Source organism: Sarcophilus harrisii, chromosome 2 (genome assembly GCF_902635505.1).
Source record: "Sarcophilus harrisii chromosome 2, mSarHar1.11, whole genome shotgun sequence".
NCBI lineage: Eukaryota > Metazoa > Chordata > Mammalia > Dasyuromorphia > Dasyuridae > Sarcophilus > Sarcophilus harrisii.
Window position 1 is genome coordinate 45,899,831 of NC_045427.1, and position 27,416 is coordinate 45,927,246.

Sequence of the window (27,416 nt, forward strand, 5' to 3'; positions counted from 1 at the left end):
AGTCATCCACTGGGCTGCATAAGTTAAGTTAAAATAGAAAGATATGAGGAAATGACCAAATAATTACTCCCCATAGCATTTGAGGTCCATTGAGTTGCTTCTGTTCTCCTCCCTTCCCCACCCCCAGAAGGCAGTTTTGCTAGCAGCACCTAATTCTGCTGTCTGAGTCAGTGTGAGCTTAGTAGTCAACCTTGTTCTCAAAGCTGTTTACTAAAAAGAAATTTTTTCCCTTTGCTGCTAACTTTTGGTTTGGGCTCAGTAAGCATCTATGTACCAACTACTTATGTACTAGGTGTGACTCTTGAAGAAGATAAAGGAGAGAGAAGTAAAATCCCTTCTTTTCAACTCAGTGCCTGAGAAATGCTTGTTCTCATGTTGTGAGACAAGATATTCTAGTCAAGTAGATGCAACTTTAGGTAAATATGAAACAAATTGATGATAATTGGGCATGGAGGGAGTCCCTTCAAACCATAGAGAGTAGGTCTCAAAAGATTTTGGTGCATGATCTAAGTTTTGAAGAAATTTAGAAAAAAGGTTGAAGAGGAATGTGATATATTCTAAATATAGAGGATCCCTAATTCCCTCATTTGATGAGGGATACAACTATTTGTAATGTCTTTTGATCTGGCCATTAAATGGTGAATTTAGTAATCAGTTTGTATGTGCATAGCATACAGTGATTCATATCTTTAGATTTTGCTAATGAATTTGTGATATTCTAGAGATTTCCCAAATTGATGTAGATATTTAAGTTCATATGATTATGAATAGAAATGTATCTTGAGAAATTTAGTCAGATTACTTCCATTTCACAAATGAAGTAATGAATCTTAAGGGAATGAGGTGGTTTGCTGACAGTTATACCGATCTTAAAAGCTCTAGTTTAGCTCCATGGCCTCTAGTGCTTGCTGCTTATTACTTCTTATTAATGTTAAGAATTTCTCATTACTTATTTCTAAATTTTTACTTTTAGGCTGATCTTTTGTTAGACAAGGTGTTTGCTTTGCTTTGCTTTGTTTTGTTTTCTAAAGAAATGTATGTAATGGTAACCAGATCCCCATCCCCATCCCCATCAGAATTCCTTCTCAGATTTCTGAGGCAAGTTGCTGCTAGCTGTTTTTTTTTTTTTTTTTGGGGGGGGGGGGATGTGACTGCAGCTATCTACAGTTCTTTGGTTTAATAAATGTTTTTTAATGTGTGTTTCTATTGATGTTAGTCTAAACAGATTAGTCTTTTGGTTTTAGTCTAAACAGATTAAATTTTATGAATTCAAATACTGTTGATTCTATGAACCTAAAATTATGCTTTTATTTGTTTAAATTTGGCTGAGACAATGCTTATTTTGCTCTATGCAATTTGCCACCTTTATTTGACCATTCATTTGCATTTATTATGTTTTCTGTTTGCCTAGATTATCTGCTTTTGTTTCCCTGGGACTAGTTATTTATTTCTGGGAGAACTTGCATGTGTGTGTGTGTGTGTGTGTGTGTGTGTGTGTGTGTGTGTTAATGTGCCATTCCCTTTTTTATTATTTTTATTATTATAGCTTTTTATTGACAGAACATATGCATGGGTGATTTTCCAACATTGTCCCTTGCACTCGCTTCCCTCCCTCCACCCCTTCCTTTAGATGGCGGGCAGTCTCATACATATTAAACATGTTAAGTATATCTTAAAGACAATATATGTGTACAGATCCACACAGTTCTCTTGTTACACAAGAAAAATCGGATTCAGAAAGGTAAAAATAACCTGGGAAGAAAAACAAAAATGCAGTAGTCCACATTCATTTCCTAGTGTTCTTTCTCTGGGTGTAGCTCATTCTGTACATCATTGATCAATTGGAATTGAATTGGATCTTCTCACTGTCAAAGATATATCCTCATATAGTATTGTTGTTGAAGTGTATGTTGATCTCCTGGTTCTGCTCATTTCAATTATTTATTTCAATTCAATTTCTGCTCATTTCAATCATGTAAGTCTCTCCAAGCCTCTCTGTATTCATCCTGCTGGTCATTTCTTAGAGAACAATAATATTCCATAATATTCATATACCACAATTTACCTAACCATTCTTCAACTGATGGGCATCCATTTACTTTCCAGCTTCTAGCCACTACAAAAAGGACTACCACAAACATTTTTTGCCCCTTTTAAAAGGAATATGGTTATCTATTGTCTTTGTTCAATACCTTTCCTCTCTTGATCTCCAATTATAATACTTAGGGGCCCAGTAATATCAGTGATTTTTCAAAAGACTCCTTTTTCCTTGTTACACTGTTTGTAGTTATTAGTCTTTCTCCTATTAACCATTTTTATCAGTGGAATCTAGTACAAAATGGATCCTGTTTATATCTTCTTACCTTAGTGCTCCCTCCTCACTGTGCTTTGTCTTCAAGTCTCTTAGTTGAGGGGATTAAGTGTACAGGCAGATCTTATACTACCTAAATCTTTCATATTACTTATGTGCCACACACTCTGCCAAGTATTTGAAATACTGAAAAAAAAATTGAGGCAGTTGTTTTTTCAGTAAGCTTCCATTATATTGGTTAGAGGCAACATATAAAGCTAATGTTTATATTTGTTTTATCAAGCAGCCGAAAATAATGGGTTGTAATTGAGATGAGGTGCAAAAGGGTCTTAGAAGTGATGGAGCTGATATCAGAGGGGTTGGGTTCTGGGTTTCCAATAGAAGTGGGGGTGTGAAGAGGTCCACATTTAGCAATAGTGGGCATTCTTGGCAAAGTGGGAATGAAGCAGTAAGTCAAGGGAGGATCAGGAGGTGTAGAGAACAGGAAGGTTTGTGCCTTTCCTCTGGTGCAGTAGTCTGTTAGGCTCTGATGGTCTGTTTTTAGGCTTGGGAGGAGCTATGCTCTTGTAAGAGATGTTCTTTTTGGCCTTGATTCCATTCTATTTCTAAAAACTATAGTTTTCCAACAAAATAAAGCAAAGATCTAGAATCAAAGTATATTCCCTAAAGTAGTTTTTCAATTATAGTATTATATATCAATATAAAACTGGAACAGGCAGTAGATGTGATTGAATCACTTATTCTTTAAGGTGGATGATATTCTCAAAAATTTGTCGTTGGCCTTTTCTTTTCTTTTCTTTCTTTGTTTTTTTGGACCCTCCTCTTGTAAATTTCTGTGACTGTCTTGACCAATCCTCTTGGTCAAATATTTTTTAATGATATGAAGGCCGAGGCTACCAGAACCAACCTTTGGGAGTTTTGTTGTTTTGATTGTTGCTGAGACCAGAAGAGTGTTGGCTTCTCAGTGTCAGAAATGCAAAGGGCAGTCTTCATAACTAACTAGTGGTTTGCTTAGCTGAACTATATATTGAAGATAGGTATTTCAAAGATTTAGTCAGATGAAAGTATTTTCATCGTATAGATAAGTTTACTTTCTATATTATGATAATAAACTTTCTCACTAGAAAATTAGTAATCATCTATAAGAAATGGTAAAATGCTGAGGCATTATGTGATTTGGAGATATTTGGTCCAAGCACTGAGACTTTATTATCAGAAAGCTGCTGTAAAAATGTTAGGTAAGGATCAGTTAGGTGACAGAATGGATAGAGCACCAGCCCAGTTCAAATCTGTTTTCAGACACTTGACACTTTATAGCTGTGTAACCCTAGGCAAGTCGCTTAACTTCTTTTTTTTTTTTTTTTTTTTTTTTTTTTTTTTTTTGCTGAGGTAATTGGGGTTAAGAACTGTTTTATAATTGAAAATTTTGGATGTTGAACTATTTTAAACAATTTTTGTTTAAATTTTGTATGCTGCTGTAAGAAGAATTGGGAAAGGAGTAGAGTGATACCTCATTCACATGTGTGAATGAATGTCATTCACATGTGTGAATGAAAGCAGTGAAAATGACACTTCTTTCAGGAGTAGGCCATGGCATGGCGTGTAATGCCGAAATTAAGAGTTAAGTCTGAAACTTTTCATATGGAAAAGGGAGTGTTAACCATGGAAAAGCTGTGTTCGTGTAGGTCAAGGGACCTTTTGATTAAGAATTGGCCAGATAGAGTTCTATTTTATAGTTGAGGAAACTGAGGCACAGGAAAATTACATGTCTTTGTCTAAGCTAATATGGGCAATCAGTGGTAGAGCCTGTTTTTTTTTTTTTTGTTTTTTTTTTTTAGTATTTAATCTATAATGTCATGATATTTTTAACACATGGATTTAAACCAAACCCATAATTACTAGGTAAAGCTTTTTACAATAGTTTCGATTTGACATCTAATAATATTTTTTTTATTAGCTTTTAGATTTTAAATCATGCACATTTCATATCATTTCCTCCCAGACCTTTTCAGTATTCAAATGGAAATTTTTCCTTTCTGGCACTTTCTCCCTCTTGCTTGCTTTAATGTATGCCACTTACTTGGGGAGTCATGAGTGTATCCAGGGACATGCTTTCTCCTCCCCCTTTCCCTAAAAGTTCTGGACCATAAAATAAAGGTGGTTTTTGGTTTCCTTCTGTATGGTGATCATGATAATTGATAAGACTTTAAGGTTTAGATCTTTTGTGTTATAGCTTAAGACACTGAAGCCTGGAGGAGTTGTCATTAAATCAGGGCTACCCAGGACTCAAATCAAGCTAGTGTGAGTAAGTAGGGGAGCCCAGTTTTACATCTAGATCTTCTGATTGCATGTCCAATAATCTTTTCATTAACTCGTATATAACCCAAAATAACTTCAGAAGTTTTACGTTTCTTGATTATTCAACAATATCATAAAAGTCACACATAGGTCATATTAGTTGAAATAATGCATAGTAGAAAGAGAGCACATGTTGGATTCAGGAAACTCTGGAGTCAAATTTTATTTCTGATATATTGATTATGTGGCAGAAGGAAAATCATATAATCCTAGAGTGATTCTGGGATTCTGTTCCCATTTTACAGTTGAGAAAACTGAGGTTCAGTGACTTGCCCAGAGTCATACAGCCAGGAATAATTGGGGGCATCACTTGATTTTTTAGTCTTTAGAAGTATCGGTCCTGTCTAGCTGCCTCAAGCAGTTAGAATAAGGTTTTGTGAATTCCGTGAGACTTTAATCTTTGAATAGTTTCTGATTCACTTTATTTGTACTCCTGGTATTATAGGGAAATCTATATTATGTATCACAATATTATTTTCTGTGTTTTACTTCTATATGAGGAAAATATTGAGAGTTATTTAATTAAAATGAACTTTGGAGGCATGGTGGTGGCTAGCTGACTTTTACGATGGTGATTTATAGTGATTTATCTTTTACAAAGCCAGAATTTGCAAGCTCCTAGTGTCTTTCCCAAGTATCCTCTTTTCTTTATTCATTGTTATTGAACACTTTCTCCTCCTGGGAACTTTTCTTTTATTTACATTTCCATAGCATTGGTCTGTCTTGTTTTTGTTCCTTTCTGGTTGCTTTTGTCTGTATCCTTTTTGAGACCATCATTAGTGTTTTGTTGTTCAGTTAATGATCACATTGGCTCCCATTGGTTCATTTATTATCTATATTGCAAGTGATTCATAGATTCATACATTTAGCCCTAGATTCTTATAACTTCTGTATTTCACTGAATGTCCTATATGCATTTGAACCTCACAAAAGACAAAAATTCTCCAAAATATTCTCAATAGTCATCCTTTTTGCACATTTTCCTGTTTTTTGTCACCATTGTTCCAGTTGTTTAGATCTCAAATTTGATGTCATCCTTAGTTGCCAAAGTGATATGTAACCCCTAAAGCACTTTGCTAAACAGTTCTTTTTTAAAATTTTATTTACAATTTATCTTATTGTATTTTAATTTTAGTTTCAGATTCTTTCTGATTTCCATCTAGCGAGAAGACAATACAAAACCAATTATACATAGAAAATCATACAAAACAAAAAAATTCTTCATTAGCTTAAGCTCCATGAGGTAGGGGATGGGAGGAGGAGGAAGAGAAAATATATGCTTTAATCTGCTTTCTGGTCTTATATCTTTTGGCATTTTTTGTCACTAGTCCTTTTGAAAGTTGGTAGGTCACTGTTGTTACAATATTTTGCTGTTACTGAATAAACAGTTCATATAAGTCTTCCCAGGTTTTTCTGAAACCAATCTTTTCATCATTTTTTACAGCACAGTAGTATTGTCACATTCGTATACCATAACTTCAGGTCACTCTCTTGACCAGTAGGTTCCAATGGCTTTCTATTGACTCTCCAATAAAATGCAAGCTACTTTTTAGCATCAGAATCTTTTACTCCAGCTGTAGTGCTGTTACTTCTTTCCCTCCACTGTCCATTCCAGCCAGACTGCCTTGATTACCATTTATCATGCAAATTATTCCATCTTCGTGATTTTTTTGCCCAAGCTAAGATTCCTCTCATCCTAGTCCTGGGATTCTCTCCTCCTTGAATTCCCCCATTCCTTGCTCCCACCTCATGGAACTGCCTATGTGTAACCTCCTCTCCTCCCCTCCTTTCCCCCCCCCCCCCCCCCCCCCCCCCCCCCCCCGACTGTCCTCCTCCTCCCCATTATTATGTTGTCTATTCTTATATATTCCCCTGAATGCTTAAAAAAAAACCTCACTAATATTCATGCATTTTGTTTCCTTCTCATAGGATGTAAGTTCCTTGAAGGCAGCTACTATTTTGTTTGTCAATCATGTGAGTTGGACTAAGTGAGCAGAAGTCCATGTTTTGAAGAGTCAGTAAGACAGATACCTTAAGAGACAAGAAGAACAAGGCGGGGCATGAAACCCCAAATTGTTTTTTCTTGCCAGAAGTAATGTGTGATATGATGGGGTAGAAAGAATGTTTGATTTAATCTTAGAGTGCCTCAGTTCTGATCTTGGCTCTTTCTATCAGCTAAGTGATTGATTGGGGGTCTCTGAAATATTGTTTGTAGATTATATCTTGGAATCACAGTCTCCAATTTGAAAAAAATATCATGCTTTCTAGTTTGACTTTTATCTTTTCAAGAATTCTCATACCATCGTAGTTGTTCATTGTACGATTTAATGGATAAAAACTTGAAAATATTGTCTGCTTTTCACAAAATTTGTTATCTGGAAAAAGATAGTCTGCTGTGTTAAAAGGCAAGTGAAGAAGAGTGAGCATTGAAAAGAGGCCATTAGAATGGGCAATGGTTAGTAGCAAGGATTATAGGTGTGTGTGCCACCAGTCTGGCCCACATCTATTTATTTTCAAGAGGGAAGATTAGTGATTTAGGAACTCCATATTTAATAAAACTTTTCTCCCTCTCTCCCATTTTTACTTTATCAATTGGAACTTTATAGGTTGAATTGTTTTCTCTCTGTATTCCTATCTCCCCAACTAGCTAGCTTTTCCTATCCTGTTATAGGTCAGAACTCTGAACAAGCATTCTTTTTTTTTTTTTTTTTTTTTTAATAGCCTTTTATTTACAGGATATATACATGGGTAACTTTACAGCATTAACAATTGCCAAACCTCTTGTTCCAATTTTTCACCTCTTACCTCCCCCCACCCCCTCCCCTAGATGGCAGGATGACCAGTAGATGTTAAATATATTAAAATATAACTTAGATACACAATAAGTATACATGACCAAAACATTATTTTGCTGTACAAAAAGAATCAGACTCTGAATTATTGTACAATTAGCTTGTGAAGGAAATCAAAAATGCATGTGTGCATAAATATAGGGATTGGGAATTTAATGTAATAGTTTTTAGTCATCTCCCAGAGTTATTTTTCTGGGCATAGCTAGCTCAGTGAACAAGCATTCTTACAAGGTTCTTGAGAAAACAAGTTCTCTAGTAAGTTTTCTTCCCTATTCAGTAAACTCCAATGGCTTTATTTTATCACCTCTAGGATCAAATACAAAGTCCTCCATTTGGCAAAATTTCTCCTAACCTAAGTGGGGTAAGAGGCACCTCTCCAAATTTCTAGCATTTTACTCCTTCCATCTAAGTGGAATTGATGAGACAATGGTTATCTAGTTTAGCGTGGTGCTCAATAGTTCTCTAAGTTGAGTATAATTCATTTAATCTTAGAACAAATAATGGTTTCCTAGTGATATAATGATTGATTTATACTCAGTGTATAGCATATAAACCAAGCTCTCAGAGCCAAGGAGAGAGATTCATTTCCACCTTTAGTCAAGCTCCTGGGGACTGAGAGAACTCAAATTCAGAGCTAGGCAAGGCAAGCAGACTGGAGGCTGAAGCCCTCAGACTCAGAGTCATTCATTGCATCTCACACCACCTTGGTGGCAGGACTGTCCTTAGCTTTTCCACTGAAACCAAGACTCTGGAAGACCTCTAAGACACTAGCTTTAGGCAGGGAGACAAGATTTTGAAGGAGACAATAAAGGATTTGAACTTTAACACCTGGCTATTCTTGTGGTGATTACTGAACTGAAAGGAAGGCTGCTCCCAGAGACCCCCAGAAAACTGAACTAAGAACATTAAATTTTGGCACCCAACATGGGGCCAAGGACCTACATCTGTGACCCAGAAATTAAGATGAATACAGAAATAGACAAGAAGGAAACTTTGTAAAGGGATAAACTAGTGCTTCAGCTGAAATGGGACAGATGTTTAGAAAACAGTCTTCTTTTCCACTAAGAACATTACGTCCCCCTCAATATTTTCTTTTTCCAAATACATGTAAAGATAATTTTCTATATTCATTTCTTTCTTTTTTTGGGTAAGGCAGGTGAAGTAATTGGTTAAAGTGACTTGCCCAGGGTCTCACAGCTAGGAAGTGGGTAAGGGTCTGAGGCAAAATTTGAAGTCCTTCTATTCCAGGGCCAGTGCTTTATCTGCTGAGCTGTCTAGCTGCCACAGTAGTCATACCTGAAAGATTTTGTGTTCTACCAAGTCAGCAAGCAGTCTGATTGATTTAAGCAAGCAGTTAAATGCATGCAATCCTTCTAAACATATTTCCATATAAAAATCAGACCAAAAGAGGATAAAGAAGGAAGAAAAAGCAAACAAGTAAAAAAGTAAAAATTGATCTGCCTTCAGTTTTCATAGTTCTCTGTCTGGATGTAGATATCATTGTTCATTCCAAGTCTCTTGGAATTGTTTTGGATCACCACATTCCTGAGAAGAACTAAGTCTATCAGAGTTGATCATTTGATGAAACTGCTTAAATTTATTTGGCCTCCAAGGGAAAGACTTGCTACTTTGTTCATTTGTTACCGTTAATATTAACCCTTCCCTGTTTCATTTTTGTTCTCAGTTGGCAGCTTTGAGGAATCTTTCTTGGTGAGGAAAGAAAGAGGATAAACATTTAGATAATACTTGCTATGTTCCAGGCACTATGTTAAACGACTTAAGAAAAAATCTTATGTAAGTCTAACAACAATTACATGAAATAGATGAGACTCTTCCATATTGCAATGGAGGAAACTGAGACAACGCCCTCCAAAAAAAAAGTTAATTGACTTGCCCAAGGATCACCCAGATAATAAATGTCTGAGGCTGGATTTGAACTCAAGTGTCTAGGCCCTGAATCTCCCCAGTTCTCTGGCACCAAGGCAGTCTAGTTTAGGAAATAGTTACTTTATTTTAGAAATTATGAATAGATGTATAAGCATTTTGTAAAGTACTTTGTTAGTACTGCTTGTTTCATACAGTATCCTATCCCTAACACACCCCCTCCAAGCACAGCGCTTTCCTAGGTTATTTCTTTGGAAGTGTTTGAGGATGGAAGGTTGCCAAATGTTGGGAAAGAATGAATGGGTGTGGAAGAGATTTGATTTTTAATTACAGTTACCGCTTCCTTTACTTTTAAAAATATCTACAGAGATTACACAACTCTTTAGTAACAAGGTTCTTGCCACAATTGTTATTAGCTAGAAATGTCTTTTTGATGACAATCTTTAGCCTTTTATGTGACAGTCTACTTTTCTTGTTTAAACAACAAAATTGGATACTTTTAACACTAGTCCAAAGTGAAGAATTCTTATCTGTAAGCAATTCTAATAGATGATGTCTTGCACACAATAAATTACTTATTGTTATATGCGATAGCTTTTCCTGGAGTGTTTCCCAACTGGCTTAGATAATTCCTTCCTCTTATTCCTACCTCCTTTTTGCCAAAAAAGTTTGTTGAATTTAAATAACAGGTTTATGTGGCTTGAAAACAGAGTGACTTTTGTGTTAATTGAATATTTTTCTTATCTAGTATTTGTACTTGCTTACTGGCTTAAGCATTCAAATTATTTCATATATATATATTGCTTTTGAAATTAATTTTTATGTAAAGAAATCTTTTAGTCTTGTGTTCTCTCACTCTGTCCTGTAGTTCCTTTAAGAAGTGCTTGTTGTTATTTCTCTTATAGGAATGATTTAATTTTATAATTTAGGATGGTGCTTTTGGTTTGTTTTTGTTGTCAAATACTTTAGGAATTGCCTGCACCAAGATCTTGGTGTAGATAAAGGTGTGGCACCAGGAGAAGCCATAGTCTTGTTTCAGTTGCTCACCTATATATCTTGCCATACCAAGTTGTTATATGAGAATACAAGAGGTTTAGATATTGGACACAGAGGTTTTTGAGTCTTCACACTGTATGAGTTGCTGTAAGGTGTTTGTGTTTATTTTATTTTGTTTTGTTTTTTGCAAGATGAGTGTTTTAAAAATATCCCCCATTCCAGAATGTAGTGCTTATTTACCCTCTTTGTATAGTGGAAATTTAAATGTATGATATCAATACAATGCTTCAAATGTATTTTTTAATGGGAAGTGTTAAACATATTATTAGGGTTTAATGATTTTCTTAGTAAACATTTATTAAGCACTACCTTCCAGATATTGTTATTCATCACTAGAGATACACAGAAAGGTAAAAAGACTGGCTTTTGTCCATAAGAAGCTTATATTTCCAGTTGGGGAAGACTGTGCAAACAACAGCACACATACAGGCCATATATAAATATTTGAGATGGTAATAAATCTTGAGTGAAGAAATGGACATAAAGTACAAAGTTGTGCTTGTGTGTGTGCATACATCAAAATATAAAATATGCAAATACATTTATACTCTTAAAACTTTAGTACCCTCTATCTAAGACCTAGACCTCATGCTCACCTATCCATCCCCTCAATGGCATGATACCTTTATTTTACCTTCTCAGAATTGTTTTGATTATAAAAGGCATGAAATCAGTGTTTTGTTTTTTTTTTTAACTTATCACATATCATTTCATAAAATGTAGTCCTATTTTAAAGTATGTTAGATTTGTCAAATCTGTTTAATCAAGTATGGGAGTCTTTTTTTTTTAAAACATGGAGCCCCAGTGATCAAAAGACACAATGAAAATTAGTTTGGTGAAGTGCTTCTTGGAGATTGAGTTTTTAGCACACTTAAGGAGCAAAAGCCAAGGGAATTTGCTTCTAGACTATTAAAACATATGAATCCCTTTAGAGCCTATTAGGAGGTAAGTGTCAAATTTCTGTTTTATACTGTAATCAACAAAAGGATTCTTTGGTCCTTGAAAACAAATTCTCTAGCAAGTTTTCTTCCCTACTCAGTAAACTCCAGTGGCTATCTTTTATCACCTCTAGGATCAAATACAAAATTCTCCATTTGGCAAAATTTCTCCTAACCTAAATGGGGTAAGGGGCACCTCTCCAATTTTCTAGCATTTTACTCCTTCCAACTTCTCTTCTGTCCTGTAATATTGATTGTTCTATGCTTTATTTAAGTCACAACTAAAGTTCCCTCTTCTAAAGTTAGCCTTTCATAACTCCTTTTAACTGTAGTACAGCCTTCCTCTTAATTATTTCTTATTTGTTCTTTATATGCTTGTTTGTTTACATATTTTCTTGTTATCTCCCACATTTCCTGAGTTCTAGAAAGTGCTGTCTTTTGACCTTTTTTGTGTCTCCAGGGCTGTATTGCAGTACTGAATCTGGAATGTAGGTGGTTAATAAATGCTTATTGATTGATTTATTGACTGCAGTTTTTTTTTTTTTTTTGTTCTGGAGAAAAGTACAAGAGAAAATGAATGAATCTTAATCCCTTACCAAATAGTGCCTCTTGATTTTAACTCACAGTTCGGGAATTTTGCTGTCTACTATTGAGCTTAACTTAGACAACTCTTGATCCTTTGGTGGCAGGATGGAAGGCGGGTAACCTAGACCAACACAGAGTGTTTGCTTTGGCTGATAATAGCAAAGCATCTAGTATGATTGGGAAGAAAGTGTACTAAAGAGAAAGAGTAGGATATAATAATGGATAGAAAGATCAATTTATGAATGTCTCTGAATACTAAATGGAAGGGAGGTTCTGTTGGATCCTAGAGGTGATGGGGACAAACTGTATCTTATTAATCAGAGATATGATTTTGTTAAACCTAGGTTTTTGGAAGAACACTTTGGTCAATGTGAAAATGTATAGTTGGGCAAAATTTTCCATATTGACCATGCCCTAAAGGTTACTTTGTTCTGAATTTTCACCCCTCTATCAAAATCTGGGCAGCATGTTTCGTCTTTAACTGTATGGAATTGTGGTTGGTCATTTTGTGGATGGAATTCCCCATGTATTTCAAAATAGTTTGTCTTTATAATATTGTTGTTGAATAAATTGCTCCATAAGGTCCCACTTGTTAACCTTTGGTGGGTATCCTGCAAATGATGATCATATCTACTTTGCAAATCTAACCTGTTCTCTGACCTCCAGTCTCTCATCTTCAAACACTTATTAGACATCTGGAACTGGAAGCCCCGAAGACGGTTTAAATTCAGTATGTGCCAAACATCATCAGTTACTTTGGTCACCAAACTCTTCCTTTGTGAATCTTCTTGTCACCATTGATGGTTTGATAGTCTTCCTAGTAATTTGGTTCTTGATCTAGGTGCCATCCTCAACTCCTCACTCTTTTAGCAAACCTCTGCTACTTACTGTCTCCTGCCCCTCATCCTGTCATTTACCAAGGGCTGTTCTCTTAAGTTTGTCACATTTCTTAAATATACTTCCTTTTTGATGCTGTTACTACCATGGTACAGGCCCATATCTGCTCATACTTGGCTTGTGGCAATAATGTTGTACTTGGTTGTCCTTCCACAAGTCTTTCTAGTCCATGTTTCATTTCATTGTTAAATTGATCTTCCTAAAACACAGATCTAAATTTTCCATACGTCCCTTCTCATTCAATTCCAGTGGCTCTCTGTTACCTCTCGGATACTGGTAAAATTTGTCTGTTTTGACTTTTAAAGTCCTTCATAAACTAGGCCCCTCTTTTTCTAATATTCGTACTACAGTAGGGCATTTTCTCTCCGGTTCTGCCATCCAGTGACATTACTTTCCTCAGAATTTCTATAGCAATATACTCCATCTCCTACTATGTGACATTTTTACTGGCTGATCTTTATGCTGGAAATTCTCCCCTTCCTCATCTCTTCAGGCTTCCATGGCTTCCTTCATGTCCCTATTAAAATCTCATGCTTTATAAATTCCCCCCCAATAGTATTTAAGGTTTTCCAATTACATGTAGAGATAGTTTTCAATACGCACCTTTGGGTAATAATTCCACATTTTTTTCCTTTCTCTCATCCTTAACCTCCAATTTTTGCCAGGGAGTATTATTTTATTCTACATTTCTAATATCTCTTGAATATATGATCTCCTACTACCACAGTGCACACCCTTGTCACCCTGGATTGTTGGGAGTCTGCTAAATTATTTGTTTGCCTTCAAGTCTGTTCTCCAGCTGCCAATGTTATTTCCCTAAGTGCAGATCCTACCTTATCAGCTTCATATTCAGTAATCCTGAATGACTCTCTGTTATCTCCAGGATCAATAGTAAATCCTTTTTTTGACCTTCACAACTCTTCCTGCAGCCTGAAGATAATTCTTTGCACCATTGACTCCTCACATAAGTTGAGCTCAGTGAGGGCAGGTGCTCTCTTTTTACCTTTTTTTTTTGGCTTTCCAGTGCTTAGGACAGTGTATGACACATAGTAGGCACTTACTGAATGTTTGTTTATTGACTGGGAACCTTAATGTGGCCAGCGAAGCTGAGTCATACAGGTCATATGATAAACAATAAAAGGAATAGGATCCACTAGAACTTAGTGGGCAAGGGAGGAAGGAACATAATTAGACCTGTTTTTAGAAATTTTCTTTGTCAGCTGAGTGGAAAATAGTTTATTATGGAGAGAGTTTTCAGTCAGGGAATGGAATTATAAAGACTTTAAAAAAAAATTTAGAAAAGAGGTAACGAAGGGCCTGGATGATGATGATGATGATGATGACGACGACGATGACTGAGAATTTAGTGAAGATTACATAGGAGAACCATTAAGCTTCTCCTATGTCCCAGACACTGATAACACTGGGATTCCCTGGAAGGTCAACATTTCTCTCTCATCCTCCTTCCCTACAAGAAAAATACCCCAAAATAAAAATAGATACTAAACATTTCAATGCACACAGAGCCACAGTGCTTTTGTTCTCAAGGCGTTCACAGTCCAATAGGAAAGGAAGAGGACATGAAACAACTATGTACAAAAAAGATAAATAGGACAAATTGGGGACAATTAATAGAAGTAATACACTTAGCATTAAGGGTTATAGGGAAAAGCTTCCTGCTAACGGTAGGATTTTAGCTGGGATTTGAAAGATGGCAGGAGTCCAATAAATGTAAGTGAAGAGACAATTACAGGGAATAGTTTTTGAAAATGGTTGGAATTGGGGGATGCAGTATCATCTGTGAGGAACATTGAGGCCAATGTCACTGGATTGCTTAAAGTATGAGTTTGGGGGATAGAAGAGGAGGAATAACTTTTGAAGTCTTTGATCTTCAAACACAGGAGGTAATGGGGAGTCACTAGAGTTGAGAGATTTTAGTCAGGGAGACAAGCCTGCATGCTTTCCCACCTGTATCAGGCATGGAAATTCAGACTTGTATCAAGTTGTTGACAGACTTATAGAGAAAGAAGTATATATAACAGATATTACAAGAGTACAAGGATAACCCTTGGTAACAGATTGGATAAAGATTGAGATAGAAGGATGGGGAGTCAAAGGACAACTAGGATGAGAGTCTGGGATAGTTAATGATACTTTTGACCATAGTAAGAAAATTACAAAGAATATTTGGGGGATGTGACAGGTGTGAGGATTTGAGGATCATAAAAAGTGCAAGCCTTGGTGATTTGATAGCAGTTTCCCCTTCCTTCTTCGTCTCTTGTTTTCAAGGGAAGATTGAGTATTCTAAGCAAAAGTATAATTCTTCTATTTACTGCACATAAAGTCAGTATGGATCTCATTGAAGGTCTTGCTTTGATACTGACCTCCTCTCCCCTCTACACCTCAAATCAGCTACATTCTATTCTGGAAGGTGTGATGTTAGTATTGTTTTTGCCCCTAGGGATATGGGAGGAGAGAGACTGCTTGTTATTGAGTACTAGAGTATGAGAGATGCATGGGGAGGGGAATGTTTGTCAGTAGAACTGGTCAACCTTATTGATTGGTAATGGGTACAGGATTTTCGGTGTATAACACTAGCTTTATAATTTTAGCATATTTTGCATTTAATATTTTGTCCAAATGCGAAGATTTCCTTTTAAAGGATGGAATTAACAAGTTAATATTTACTTTGACTAATTTTGTTCTTTTGTTTCAGAATTACTGTTGCTTTGTGACACACTCGTGTTGGATTTAATACATCCTGATAAAAGACTGCTTTCAGCTATGGAATCGGTAAATATTTTAGTGATTTACTTTTGCTCAATTTTTTATGCTGTTTAAATTGTTTTGCAGAGATCTTGTGAAAATACTATATCATTTTACAAGTTGTTTTTCTTGGGTCTTAATGACAAGTTTTAGCTAAATGATTGCCTTTTTTATGTGATTGTGCTAGAGTCTAGTTTTATCCTGTATCTTTGATAAATTACTGTAGTTTTCAGTATTTTCTTAGTGTGATAATAATTCGCTTTTAGATATCAACGAATAGCTTTTATATTGTATTATTCTTTTGTGTAATTAAATGAGTAGATAGATATAAGTCTATCCGTTTTTTGTGTTCTCTTTAGGTGTTTGAATCTTACCTCTGAGATAAAAATCACTTAAGGTTGTCAAGTCAGTAGGTAGGGATGCATAATAAAGAATGAGCAAATATTCTATAGTTTCTAAGTATTGACAATTTGGGATAATATTAGTTTTTATACTTTTGTGAATTAGTATTATTGTTTTCAGAGACCTTAAAGGGACGATCATTAATATTATTTTTGTTCATTTTTTAAAATAGGATTTCTTGTTTTAGTCTTAAAATAATCACAGCTAAAGGTAATAAAGTTTTGTTAGCCATGCATTGGGTCTGTCTTGGCTGACCTTCCCTGTGGTTTTGAGAAAAGTTCCACTACATGGCACATGACTATTTTCAAACTAGTGACCACAAACTGAGCAGGATTCTTCCTTCTTTTGTGGAAGGAAGAGTGGGAAGGAAAAATGTTAATTAATGTCAGGTTATGATTTTCTTGACTGGGTGTGTCTAGTAGGAGTGTTGGCAAAGCAAGTTATTCACGTTACCATTTTTATTATCCAATACTTTTGTAAGGAGATAAAGTACTAGTAAAACCTGTTAAATTTTGCCTTTTCTTTAAAATTAATCAGGCAACGGGACCAGTTGGATTTTAAAAGAAATTCTTTCCTCTGCTTGCCTGTTCTCAAGGAGATTTCCTTATTTTTATTATTTTAATCTCAGTCTTTAGTGAAGTAGGATACTTGGAAGCACACTGCTGACTTGTCACTGTTTCCTCTAGCTGTTTGCCTTTTAGTTATTGTTGAAATTTGGACTTTCTGTGGAAAGGGAACTTAAATGCTTCTGATTATATATATTCTTATGTTTGCTATTTAGTATTGGTATGATGAGAGAGAGGAATCAACATGACTGAGGAATGAGGTTTGTGTGAATTTTTTTGTAGTTAGCAGAATCCAATTAATGAAATATTGAATGTTAATTCTTTTATTAATAGTTTTTTATTTTTCCAAATGCATGCAAAGATAGTTGTCAATATTCACTCTTGCAAAATCTTGTGTTCCAAGTTTTTCTCCTTCCTCCCCTTCTTTCTATAGACAGCAAGCAATCCAATATAGGTTAAACATATTCAATTCTTCTAAACATATTTCCATATTCATCATGGTGCACAAGAAAAATCATATCAAGAGTGAAAACAAAAGTGAAAATACTATGCTTTGATCTGCACTTAGTCTCCATAGTTCTCTTTGGATGTGGATGGCTCTTTCTATCATAAGTGTATTGAAATTGCCTTAAATCACCTCATTGTTGAAAAGAGTGGAGTCCAATACAGTTGGATCTGTTAATGTTTCAAAACTTATTTGCAATAATGAGATATTCATTTAGGAGATTCAGTTGAATGAGGGTCCATTTGAGTTGTGAAAACAGCCTGAACACTTCATTTTGGATGGGGCATTTTTCCCCCTGTGAAAATTTATTTTCTAGTTAAAGAGACAAAAGTAGAATGGATAAATAACAATAAAAGGATTATCTGTGAAGCAAGAATGCATGCTAAGGGAGGCAACATCTTGGGAATGGAAAGATCTTTGGGCTGGAGTAAAGTCAAGCAGACTTTTTGTGTACAATATTGCTGGGGCACAGAGTAATTAGTGAATGTTCGTTGATTGATTACTTCACTTGAGCTATGCTTTAAGAGATAGGTAGGGTAAGTAGAAGAAATAGTATAAGAAACTGAAATAAGCAAGTCCTTTTTAGAGGATTGTTATGGTTAGAGGGTTTTGTGTTGCATAGCCAAAAGAAAGATCAATTTATGATTTTTGAGGTCCTTAATTTGGGATTTTATTTTATTTGGGAATTGGAATCTATGAATAGTTTTTTTTTTTTTTTTTTTTTGAGGATATGGAGAGAGTAGATATAACAACATGTAATTCAATAATAGTTAACCTTTTGAGATCAAGTTTTCCCTTCAATATTATTTCAAGTAATTAAAAAGGATATCCTTGACAAAAAGAAAGCAGTCTTATCAGTAAGTCTCTATTGCCTTGAATTAGAATTATAAAGAGCTCTCCTTCCTAGAAAGGTTATACTAGATATTTTGTTAATATATTTCTGTCTAGAAACTTTTTGTGACATGGAAATTATATCTTTCAGTACAGAATATTAATCAGTTTAGGATGTTTAGTGTCGCCATCTATAACTAAACTAAAAATCCATTCACATGATAGTGGCTCTTTGGTCCTTTTTAACAGTATTTGAATGAAATGGTGTTATTTCCTCTTTGGCAAAAGTCACTAATTGCTGCCTTAAGACATTTATAATTTGTTTTCCTAATAGAGTTGGGTATATGTATTTTTTATATAAATCAGTTTATGCACAACCTCAGTGCTGGGTACTGAGGAGCTAGAAGTGGGGAGCCAACAAAAGTAGGGATTGTTTCCTTTCTCTTTGTATTCCAGGGACTGTGCACAACTCTTGACTCATGCTTATTGATTTATTGGCCCAGCCTCACTTAACTTAGTCCTTCTGTTTAGTGACCTTCACGAAATGGGGTGAGAGTGTGTATCATAGAACTGAGAAAATGGAGTTAGAGAAGCTTATTTACATGGGCATTGAAACTAAGACATTGAGAAATCATAAACTTAAATGAGCTTTATGTGTCTGTTGCTCTTCCCCCCCCCTTCACCCTCAACCTTGAAAATTATTGAAAAGGAATATCATTGAATAAAGCATATCTTAAATTACATTCTAAGCACTGTGCTGAGACTTTATGCATACTAAGTTATTTAATCTTAACAGCCACTTTCAGGAAGAGAAGTTATTTTTTTTCCCCCCTCAGATTTAAACTCCAGTGCCTTTTTTACCTATAGGGAAGAATTTCTCAAAAGGTATTAATGGGGACTCTCTTTTCTTTTATTTGTTTTGTCATGTATTTTTCTTTAGTCATCTATACTGTAATATTTTGTTTTCTGAAAGTGGTATTAAGCCTATGGCATTATGTAAATGTAAAGGAAAAAATGTATTGAAACTTATTAGGTTCCTCAAATGGACATTGTTTAAAAATAACATTTTCTTCCATCTGGTCATTGTTTAAGGGTGATTTTCACAAAGGGAGAGGAATATCCTCGATGCTCTTTCAAAGTCCTTTTCTAGCCCCAAGATTTGTTGATCTCATGTAGAATATATCATGTATTTTTAACCTTTCTTTAGTTTAGCTTACTATTTTAACAGCAGTTGGTGTGATTTTTATTTTGTAAGACTTTGGCAAGAAAAACATGCTCACAACCTGGGTTGGTACTACTTTACATCATCTTTGGTGCTTCAGATCTTGGGCACGTTGAAATAGTTGAGAAGACAGGAGGTTTTCTATTTCTGAAAAGATGATGGATTGGTAAAAGCCCAAATTTCTGGTCAATGTCCTCAGCCAAAGAAAAACACTTTCACTTGATGTGATGTTAATTAAATAAATCAGTCAAGTCAGCCTTTAATAAGAACCTGCTATGTTTTAGGCACTGTTCTAGGCTCTAGGACTGCAAATAGAATGAGATAATCCTACCTTTCAATAAATAACTTATGTTCTAGGGGGGAGATATATACATTTATTTATATATATATATATATGCTTTCCCTTTCTCACCCTTCTCAGGACTACTCCAATCTGGCCTACACACGATCATTAAAGGAATTTTCCTTACTGCAGAACTGACCAACATTATTTCTGTATTCCATCCACTTCACTGGTTTCCTACTGTCTCCAGTAAAACTATAAATAAATGCTGACTTTTTAATTCCTCTACAACCTAGACATCACTCCCCCTTCCACACTCTACATCTACCCAAAGTGGGCCTCTCTCTTCCTCAGAAAGATCTTTCATTTCTGTTCTTTTGCATGGCAATTGCCCTTCACTCCCAGAAGACTTTCCTGACTCTTTTCTTTCAAATGCATGTGCCTATCCTTCTAAAAATCATATATTGAACTGGTTTGAACACATGCTTGTTGTCATCTTCATCAGGATACAAGTTTCTTTGAAAGTAGTAATTATTCCATTCTTTGTATTTGTATCTTTGACATATAGCCAGCATTTAAGACATTACTGATTGGTTGATAGAATCAGGGTAGTTGTTTAATACAAGGTAATTGGGGAGATCAGGACAGGTTTCATGGGTCTTGAACTGACTTGATGGACAGAAGGAGTAGTACAATTTATTCATTTGTGATGGGGTGGGGTGGAGAACCAATGCAAAAGGATGGGAGTAATAGATAGATTTGATGGATGTGTGAGTAGACAGAAAGGAGGGATATATGATATAAAAATGGTAAGATTTGGTAACTGATGGGGGGTGGAGGGGATGAGTTTGGGATAAGGAACACTGTGGAAAATATGGTAACTGTGGGAGAGGGTCCCTGGAAATGTGGAGGTTGTCTGGTTCTGCCCCTGATCTTCCCACCTCTCTCTTTAACATTTGTCTGAAAGTCATGATAAACACTTGTCATATAATATTTTCCTGTGATATTTTGATCATGTTTGCTAGGTTGCTGTGACATTACTGGCAGGCCTAGGTTAAAAAAAATATATATATATTTTTAATGATGTGCCATGTTTTTCACTTTGACTTGGGTAAATTATTTTCATTCATTTTATTTGAATAGTATTTTATTTTTCCAATTACAAGTAAAAACATTTTAAACCTTTATTTTAAAACTATTGAGTTCTACATTGTTCTTCCATTTTGAAAACAACAATTTTATATAGATCATATGTGCTATCATGATAGTAAAACATTTCCATATTAATCATGTTGTGAAAGAAGAAATAAAACCATGACAAAGATAAAATATTTTCGTTCCATTTAAATAATTCTTGTTAGGAATTAAAAATAGATGTTAGTATTTTTTATGGTGAATTTTTTCATTAAAAAGGGAAGAACAAGTAATTGAATAAGGTGTCATTTAATATATTTTGGAATATTAGTTTTGATAAAATAGTTTACTGAAATGTAGCTCTACTATAAATTACCCTAAATCTACAGGTAATCTAGATTATGTATACTTTTACATGCTAATAAAGAAAAAGTACCTGTATTTTTCTAATTATAGAAATGGACTGTTATGTAATCTTTCCCTCTAAGCACTCCTAGCTTTTTAGAAACACAGCAACTATTGTAAAACAGTAACAGCTACGATCCCATCTTTCAAGTAGATGGAATTGGCAGGAAACATCAGGTACACAAAAATTGGAAGCTAGGTAAAATAAGAAAGGGAAGAGCTGAATTCCACCCACACACCAACTGTACCAGACAAGCTGAGCTAGCCAGTAGTAATTGTGGCTGCTTCTTTCTTCCTCTGCATTTTCCAAACTGGTAGGGAGCTGTTCTCTGATTTCTGTGTTTTCTAATGTAAACTAAAAAGAGAGGAGGTATTTTTTAGACAAGAAATTGTTATGTTGGCTATTAGGAATAACTCATTTGTTACTTTAAAGAATTTTTTTGCTTCTTATGTTAGGTCTAAAATGATAATTGTGTTGCAGGTGTGTGGGGGGGGAAGGAGAGGAAAAAGTGTCTTTTTTTTATGGACAGAATTAGGAATCAGGATTAATTAGGATTAGGATCAAGGAATCAATGACTTTAGAATGTCATATTTCAGTATTGTTCAGTATTTTTAAATATATTATTCAGTATTTTCAAGTGTGGTTATTCCTAAGGCCTTTGAGGGGAATCTACAACCCCTCTTAATTATTTAGGTAGATAGTTTCTCTCAAAAATTCTGCATTAGTTACTGGCCTTTGTATCTGGGCAGGAACAGATTGAGGTAGAACTAAGTAGAGATGAAATTCACAACTACATAAAAACAAAGGGAAGAAATTCTTTTATTCTTTATACTTTTCTATACCATAGGACAGCTAGGCAGCACAGTAGGTAAAGTTCTATCCCTGAAGTTAGGAAGACCTGAGTTCAAATGTGGCCTCAGACACTTAGTTACTGTGACCCTGGACAAGTCACTTTACCTTGTCTGTTCCAGTTTCTTAATATGTAAAATGAGCTGGAGAAGGAAATGACCCAAAAAAGGGGGATTTCAAAGAGTCTGACATGACTAAAAACAACACCGTCACAAAAGTATCATATTACGTGTTAATTTATTGTATAGCCTGAAAGAGTTAGTTAGGCAGACAATTTTCAGATGAAGAAATTAAAACTATTTCTATTGAAAAGGTGTTCTAAATCACTATTGGTCAGAGAAATACAAATTAAGGCAACTCTGAGGTACCACTATACACCTGTCTGATTGGCTAAGATGTCAGGAAAAGACAAGGATGAATGTTGGAGGGGATGTGGGAAATTAGGACACGAATACATTGTTGGTGGAGTTGTGAACAGATCCAGCTATTCTGGAGAGCAATTTGGAATTGTGTTCAAAAGTTATCAAACTGTGCATACCCTTTGATCCAGCAGTGTTTCTATTGGGCCTATATGCCATAGAGATCTTAAAGGAGGTAAAGAGACTACATGTGCAAAAATGTTTGTGGCAGCCCTTTTTGTAGTGGCAAGAAACTGGAGAATGAGAGAATGCCCATCAAATGGAGAATGATTGAATAAATTGTGGTATATGAATGTTGTGGAATGTTATTGTTCTGTATAAGAAATGACCAGCAGGATGATTTCAGAGAGGCCTGGAGAGACATACATGAACTGATGCTGAGTGAAATGAGCAGAACCAGGAGATCATTGTACAGGACAACAAGAAGATTATACAACGATCAATTCTGATGGATATGACTCTTTCCAACAATGAGATGATTGATGCCAGCCCCAATGATCTTGTGACTAAAAGAGCCATCTACCTGCAGAGAGAAGTCTGAGAGAACTGAAGTGTGGATCACAACATTACATTCATTTACTTTCTTTTTTTGGTCTGATTTTTCTTGTACAGCAAGAGAATTATATAAATATGTTTATCCATATTGGATTTAACATATATTTTAACATGTTTAACATATTGTATTGCTTGTCATCTACGGGAGGAAGTGGGGGGAAGGAGGAGAAAATCTGAAACAAAAGGCTATGCGAGGGTCAATGTCATCTATCATGTGTTTTGAAAATAAAGAGCTTTATTAAAAACAAAAAAAGAAGTTAGGGGTGTACATTGTAGTGACAGCTTTTCTCTTGGTCCCAAATGACACTTGTTTAGGATCCAGTCTAATGTTCATATTGTAGTTAAGAGTTGTTCCCATGTTTCTGACTTACAATCCTTATTTTTTGCCTGGAGTATTCTGACTTGAACTTTCAAGTAATATTGGAAAGACAACAAAGTAGGCAGCAAGAATGACTTGCCTAGATCCAGGCAGCCTTGGTATTTAAACTTCTTTCCTCTTCTCTGTCTCTCTGATTTGAAATTCCTGGGGAAGGGGCGGGGAAGAGAGTGACAGCCCCTCCATTTCTTCATTTCCCATGTGGCTGCACTCTTGAACAACTTTAGACTTTGCCTTTAAAGTCTGTTCTTTTCTTCTCCTCTGCCTTCCCCCCTCTCCCCCCCATCAGCATCCCTTTGTGTGGTTGCTATCTTTCCCTCATTGTAAATGATGACAGGGACTATGAGTCACCAATGCTTACTACTGGCACTTATCACACAGTAGACCCTTAATAAGCATTTATTGCTTGATGCACTGTAGGCTTGGGTTGACTTTCTAGGTTGATATCACACTGTGGGCAACCTGAGACTGTCTGTTCACATGCTTTGCATTCCTCCAAAGTCAAAGCTTGTTAAGTAGTTACTGACCTTGCTAGTGGGTGTATAATATTTTGCTCTAGTTATTATCTTCTTGGATGACTTCAGTTCCACAGTTATATTTTATCTTAACCTCTTCCAAATCAGGGTATTGGCATTGTAATATTTTTTGTGACAAAGGGAATTTTATGATCATTCAAAACATGATGTTGGCATTTAATGTATCTCATTTTGTGAACTTTTGAATCAGTTATTCCAGTAACACAGCAAAGTATTTAACCATAGAAGCTCCCTAAAATAATTCGCCCTTTTCATGAGTTGTTCCTTGAGAATATTTGAAAATATCCAATATATTTGGAATATAATAGAGGAGAATTAGGTTGTCTTTGTGGTTGTCTAATTTTTGAATCTAGCCAGATGGCTGGATGTTGTTTGGATTTAGGGTGGGCTCATAAGTAAAAAGATATTAGGGAGAATTAGCTAGTAAGGATCAACATGTGCTGGTCTCCAAAAATAGAATGGAAATTTGCTACATTCCTAGATAATAGGTAAGAACTTAGGTGACTTCTTATAACTTGATTGTGTTAGTTAGGTGGGTGCTTCAATAATTAGAATGACCAGTTTTTAAAGTGGTACCAAGAGCGAATTTGTAGTGTTCACTTTGCAAGTGGCCTTACTGAGACAACCTTCAAACATATTTATTTTGGTAATTTATTTTGGCCAAGTTCCTGTGAGTCTCTGTGACCCAGTATTTGAAAATATAACTGGAAATACCCACACATTATTTTGCTTCTCTCCTTCAAAAAATGCAGAGAATGAGATAAATGTGCAATAGCATATAAATTTTATTACAAAATTGTATAAAATATAAAAGGTATATAAATGTCAGAGGAATACCATTTTCAACTGCTGGGAAAGATGAGGAACAATTTTGTAAATTATAGTTGTTTCAAAACGTCATTCATCTTGTTTTAAAATGCTCTTTCTTTGTGGTGTTTGTGGAAAATTGTGCATATTGTCCTGTGCCCCTCTCTCTTCCTGTTCACCCCAAACTTTTTAAAGCTCATTTATTAGAGGAATTAGGCCTTTCAGAGGATACAATCTTATATAGCACCCAGATATAGGAACAGACTTGTGTCCAGACAGAGAATAAAAGACTGTATTTTTGTGCTTTAAGGGTATGCTTATACTTGCTTATACACCAAATCTATATTGCAGGAACCTAAAATAAAGACTTTTCCTGCCTTCATCAGCAAGTAAGTGGATTCTTAGTTAAGATCCTGGTTTCTTACACTACTCCCTCCCTCAATGGCCAGTTACCTCCAAAAGCTCTAATGCTCTGCCTTCCAAGACAAGTATTAAGCCTTGCAGAAAATACCAAAAGTCCTCATCTCTCTTTACAGAATATCTTTCTTCTAATACCCAGCGGAGCATTTATCAGTGGAAGGAGTGCCACTCTTTCCCACCACCAGTGCAGTGTTTTTTCACTTTATCTGTTTGTGTACATTTAGAAAGAATTTTTTTGTTTTGTTTTGTTTTTAAAACTCATTGTTGCTGTTGATGTCCTTGGCTACTTTATTCGTTGTTTATACATTTCTGTGATCTGGAGTGTTTAAGAAGCAAAAAAAAATCTCTTTAGATTTGATTTTCTTTATAAAAATGCTTCTAATGTTGAACTGCCATTTCTTTTTTCATTTATGATTACACCTCTTATTTTTCAGGGTAGGTCACCCTGGGCTGCATCCTGAGCTCCATTGCTCTTTGGAACACATTCCCTCTCCCTTTTTCTGGTGGGTGCAGAATAATTTTGTGTTATTCCAATTTCATTTCCTTTGTATTTGAAGTTGTTTTCCCTTGGTTGCTTGCAGAATTTATTTTTTCTTAATTGAATTGTCAACTTTTAACCACTTTGTCTTGGAGTTTTCATCCTTGACACTCATAATCTCATTCTCTCTCCCTCTCCTCACTTTTCTCCCCTAACCTTTACTGTCTGTCTCTCTCCTCCTCTTCCTCCCCTTCTTTTCCCCTCTCCTCCTTTGTCTCTGTGTTGAGAAGTTCTAGGCAGCTAGTTTATTTATTTATTTTTGGTCATTATGATGTTAGAATTTTTTGTTGGCCTGAGATTTAGTGTTTTGCATGTATGGATAGCATATGTCTTTTAACGTAATTAAAAGCTATCTAGCATAGGGTTAGTTTTTTGCTTCTTTTATATATATTTCATTCCTATCTAGCATAGGGTTAGTTTTTTGCTTCTTTTATATATATATATATATATTTCATTCCTAATCAGTTGTCTTATGTCTTTGGTGAGACATAACTGCTGGTTTGTGTTTGTATATATTGTCAGTTATTCTCTTCCCTGGCTCCATTCACTTTTGCATCTACTTTCTGGTTGATCTTCTTGCCTTAGTTAGGTCTTTCTGTACTCTAATACATTGTCCACCAAAATGCTTTTGCTAAAGAAAAATCATCACCATATAATGGAAGTAGTTAGGAGAGAGTGGAGGCAGGAAGATCAATCAGAAAGCTGTTTCAGTAGTTGAAGTTTGAGGTGAGGTAAGAAGGAAATAAAAGAGATGGAAGTTTTTAGGTGAGGAGGATCACTTCAGTTTTGGACATGTGAAGTTTAAGATCTCTATAAGACATTCTGTTCAATATGTTTAATAGGCAGATGTGGGAGAAAATTTAGAGTTGGATAAATAGAGCTAGCTGGTAACTCCCATGTAGTGGTAGGACAGGATAAGAGATTGGATAGATTCAACATGTAATGGAGATTGAGTAGACCTTCTTTAGATTGGGAGGTTCCAGAGGGGTCTTGAGCAGTTATTGGGATATCTGTAGTGGTTTCAAAGTTTAGACAACTGTGTGTAGAGGTGAAGGAATGGGAAGGTTGAGGTAGCCCTTTTGGAGTTGTAGTAGGTCATAGTAGACATTTGAGAGTGATTAAATGGCTACATTCCCGATTCTTGTTTCTGTGCAGGCAGTGCATTAAATAGCTTGATGTATTAGGATTAAAATGTGTATAATTTCCATCAGTGATAATGACTGCAATCCATGTAAGCAAATTTCTACTGTTCTCGACTTGTTAGACTTTTATTAATTTTGTTTTGTTTGTGCATTGAGATAAACTTTCTTAGAAAGGTTTGCCTTGGTTTCCTGTGATTTTTTTTTGAGGGAGTGGGGGTGTAAAGAGAGGTTGACCATGGGATATGGGGATTTTAAGTTTGAGGCTTTTGAGAATGAATTCCCAGGGCAGCTAGGTGGTACAGTGCATAGAGCACCAGCCCTGAAGTCAGGAGGACCCTAGTTCAAACTTGGCCTCAGGCACATAACATGTTTTAGCTGTGTGACCCTGAGCAAGTCACTTAACCCCAATTGCCTCAAGGGGGAAAATAATGAATTTCTATAGATATAGGAATCATCTTATTAGCTTACAACTAGATTCTAAGTGATATGGTATTGCATAATGCAATAATGCATAATGCAAGATTTGGCAAAGTTTTCTAGCATAGAGCCAGTTAATATTTTATGTTTTGCATACCAGGATATAAAATTGAGAGTGTGTAGGTGCTTATATAACAAGGAGGAAAACAAATTCTCACAAATTTTTTATTAACAAAATTTTTAAAAGGGAGAGTATAATTAGTGACTTAATAATAATAAGAAGCCTTTGCTGGGCATAACATTTTGTATAACTGGAATTCAAAGTTGGTATTCTCTCTTATTAGATTATATTCCGTTTATC

General features: G+C 35.4%; 1 protein-coding gene across 3 annotated transcripts in view; it reads left to right on the forward strand.

Annotated features, from left to right (window-relative positions):
* Positions 1–27,416, forward strand: part of ANKRD11 (ankyrin repeat domain 11) — a 328,516-nt gene that overhangs the window by 73,565 nt on the left and 227,535 nt on the right. For all 3 annotated transcript variants that reach the window (XM_031950121.1, XM_031950120.1, XM_031950122.1), the window contains exon 2: positions 15,598–15,674. The gene's annotated coding sequence lies outside the window, so the exon portion shown is untranslated. The remainder of the gene's footprint in view (positions 1–15,597; positions 15,675–27,416) is intronic.